Below are 3,930 nucleotides of genomic sequence, written 5' to 3' on the forward strand. Positions count from 1 at the left end.
TCACAACATTTTGCAATTATAATTATTCAGTTATTTTTAATTTAATTGTTTCACAAACAATAATGAAGTTTAGAAATAAAATCTTTTAATTACAAAAATAAATATTATTTAATCAAATTACATTAAGATACAAATAATCTAACTCACAAATGAATTGTTCAAATTTATGGAATTGATTAACTTGTATCGACATACAAATAATCAATTTATCTATTAACGGAATTGTCCTATTGGTGTGACCTTAAGGGATCAACTGATCGCAACCGTCAAATGACAGTAATGTCAAACTATAGTTAGGCAATCATTACCGATTAATGTTGATCAGTTGACTATATAAATGATTCATCCCTTACGTATTCTTATCTTGAGATTTAAACATGTGATCGCACTATTGTTGAGGACACATACTCCAACAATCTCTCACTTGTCCGAGACAAGTGTGCGTCACCAATTCTCTTATCCTATTACAATCTCCCACTCAATGCAAGGTGTCTTGCATGTCGTACTTGTATTTGATCATATCTTGAGAAGTTTCCTCGATCTGGAGAGTAACTGTCTGGCCGGAATTATCTACCGTAAATACCTTCCTAGCGTGGCCACGCATTTTCAGTTCACTACTCCTCGAGTGGCCCTGAGATCTCAAATAACCCTGACAAGGGGGTGGACAATTCCTATCACACTATTCCTTTCATATAGCCACAGTTCATCATAACCCAAAATATACCCATTTGACTTCAGTTACAACGGTCGTAGAGTATAAATCAAAGCCAATCAGAAACTTGTGCCAACTTGGGCGAATTCTCTCTAGTCAAAAGAATTGACTCATAAGAATACTATAGTATCTCATGCCACGACCAGGTTTTATGAATTTCCAGAACTCTATTAGCGGTGACTGCCCGACAGAGTGTCACCTAGAGTATGTCAATGTGATCGAATAGTCATCCCATATGACCCTATGGTACTTGAACCTGTCATCAATCGCATCACAATCTAGTCACTTCAAGACGTCACCTCTTATATGTAACCAGGGGCGCATACTATGTCAATCCAGTTCACTTCAATGGGGTTCAATATTGTCTCAATAACCCATTTGGATATATGATGTGACTCATAATTGTGCTCATTTAGTCCCCTAATTGAGCCCATTTTCCATACTATTATAACATTCCATAGCCATTTTATCCGTCAAATGCTTTCTATTTTGCTTTCCTAGTGCATTTCGTATATTTTGTAGGAAAGAAGATAATTAGGCGAAAATTTCCATCTCCCGTGCATATTTGGAAGCTTTTTGATGATATTGGATGGACTAGTATGAACAGGAGGCAATAATGATGACCAAGGATGTAGGAATAAAGAGTATATAGAAGGATCATAGGCTTAAAAGCAAGGATGACGAGAATGAAGCCATTACATAAAGAAATTGCTCGGAACCAAAACCAACAGTTGCTCCTTTGGCTCTGAAAGTATGCTAGATGAAACAGCGTTGAAAAATCAAGTGGTCTAGGCTTTTGAATCACTCAAATAGGAGTCCGGATGAGGAAATGACGTCCGTTTTACGATCCGAGCTCAAATAGACAAGCTGTCCGCCAATCTGCGCGTCCCGAGACTCAAGACGCTCGTCCCCAGACCCAAGACGAGCATCTCCCCTTCAAGACGCTCGTCTTCCTTTCCTAATATCCGATCGTCCCGCATCCAAGACGCCCGTCTTACAGCCAGACAATCCGAGCGTGTCCTCCACGATCCGCTCGGATGCCGAGACAGGACCTCTGGCCAAGATTCCAGACGTGCGAGACGAGCATATTATGGCGGGACTAGCAACGTGATATGTGCATTTCTTCGATAGGAGCATTTCCCTACTCAACACTTAGCAATGCTATTTATTAATCTACCCTTGCTTAACCTAGTGATGTACCACTATATATACTCCATTTGTAATAATCAAAGGATCAAGTTTTCTTTGATTAAATCAAGCCCTCTTAGAACCAACTTTCCTTAGATTAGATTAGCAGTAGATTAGAATAGATTATCTTTTAATCTTTCTACAAAATTACACATTAATCTCTCTTTAATCATTGTTCAAGTTTATTATTATTGGGTAATTGAAGATTATTGGGTTATTATTGGAGAATTAACAACTCTTCATCAATCACTCATGTTTTCTTCTCTTATTATTTGCTTTATTATTTGGAATCATCTTCATAGTTATAATTCTCTTTAACTTTGTTTAATTATTTTTAATCACTTTCCTTTATTCATCATGTTTTGCTTTGTTAGTATGATTGACAACCTTATTAACATGTTAAACTTGATTATGAGTGAGTAGTTTCCTTAGGTGGGGTTAATGGGTAATTAGGGGAATCCAACATGGGGATTGATTCATGCTTAATCTAATATGTTCACACAATTTATTTTCTTGCTTGTGGTGATTTCAACTTATGCACATGTTATGTTTGATGAAATGCTAAGCCAATGAATCCTTGCATTTCTTACCCATCACTTATCTTTTCAATGAGACTTGTAAGACATAAACCAACTCAAGCCTCATTAGACCATGCATATAGTTGAATAGGGAGGACTAAGTCGACTTGTAGGTGTTGTACAATCTAATCGATTCGGCTCCGGGACCCAAACTGTAACACCCCGATTTATGAAGGAGCCTTTAGCAAGACATTCCCTAATAAACCGGACTGTTACCATCTCGGTTTCCCGAGGTAGTGAATAACAAATTAAACTCCAAGGCAAATTATATAATTACTTTAACTTAATTATTACAAAACCTCTTTTACATCAAATTACAAAGAACTAACATAATTAAAAGTGAAAGTCTTCTAAATGATGATCTAGCTACTAAGTCTTCTGATCCAGTGTCTCACGCCCATCAAGCTCCCATCCTATCTCATAAACCTGTCAAATCTGCTCCCCAATATTTGGATCATCACAGGTGTTCACGAATACACAGGGTCAACCACGAGGTTGAGTAGGGAATACAATGAAACGTCAAAATATGATATGCATGATCCTCCGTCACCTCCATCTCCATCTCAACTCATATCTCATAACCCGGAACACCCAGCCATACCGATCCCCGGTAGACTATATATCGACCGTAGCCGATCGCCCACTCGCTTGTTGAGGACACCAGGGCAAGTCCTGCAGAACCCGCCTGGGCCTTATCACAACATCATCTTCACCACACCACATCACCACAACATCCTCCATCTCCAATGCATATGAATGCTCAAAAGAAATTAATGCAACACAATATATATATCATTGAACTGATCAATCATAAAATCATGCCGGTTACCAAATATTGCGATAACATACTCAATACGATCGATTCAGTCAATCACCTTCCAGTATATGAATCATAACATAAATCAACAACCACGAATCAAGTCAACGTTCACAGTTTGGTCATATGAAACACAAACAAGTCAACACAATTCAACATCAACGATAATAAGTCAAGTGTATTTCCCTACCTCAGTACTGCAGTCAAATGGACAGATGCTCAATAATATTCCACAGCAAATTCGCCCTCTTTAATTTCTCACACATGCTCCGGGAACTAATAGATCGATAATAAAGGGAAGAGGTTAACAGGCAAGTAGTTCGAATTACGGAGCCAAGTCGCCAAAAGAAGGGAAAACAAAATAATTGGAGTTGGGTGAAAAAGGTTTGTCGTAAGACTGTAATTGATGGGCAAAGGAGATGGCTAACAAGATGATTCCTGTTTCTTTTACCTAGTTTTATACATATTGTCTCTTAAATAGCTTTTACAAGTTGATAAGTAGTATAAAAAAAATATTAGAATAATAGGATAAATATATTTATAAAAATATTACAAAAAGATCTTTTGTTTTGCACACTAAAAAGGAATCGTGAATATGGAGCTCATAATATAATAATTATATCAAAATAAAATTA

At 37.2% G+C, this 3,930-nt stretch overlaps 1 long non-coding RNA gene across 1 annotated transcript; it reads right to left on the minus strand.

The window, feature by feature from the left end:
- Positions 1–2,726: 2,726 nt before the first annotated feature.
- Positions 2,727–3,550, minus strand: LOC141627304 (uncharacterized). Its single transcript, XR_012536870.1, has 2 exons — positions 3,486–3,550; positions 2,727–2,913 (listed from the first exon to the last, which is right to left on the minus strand). It is a non-coding gene; the product is annotated as an uncharacterized LOC141627304 (long non-coding RNA).
- Positions 3,551–3,930: the final 380 nt, after the last annotated feature.

Source organism: Silene latifolia, chromosome Y (assembly GCF_048544455.1).
Source record: "Silene latifolia isolate original U9 population chromosome Y, ASM4854445v1, whole genome shotgun sequence".
NCBI classification, from domain to species: domain Eukaryota; kingdom Viridiplantae; phylum Streptophyta; class Magnoliopsida; order Caryophyllales; family Caryophyllaceae; genus Silene; species Silene latifolia.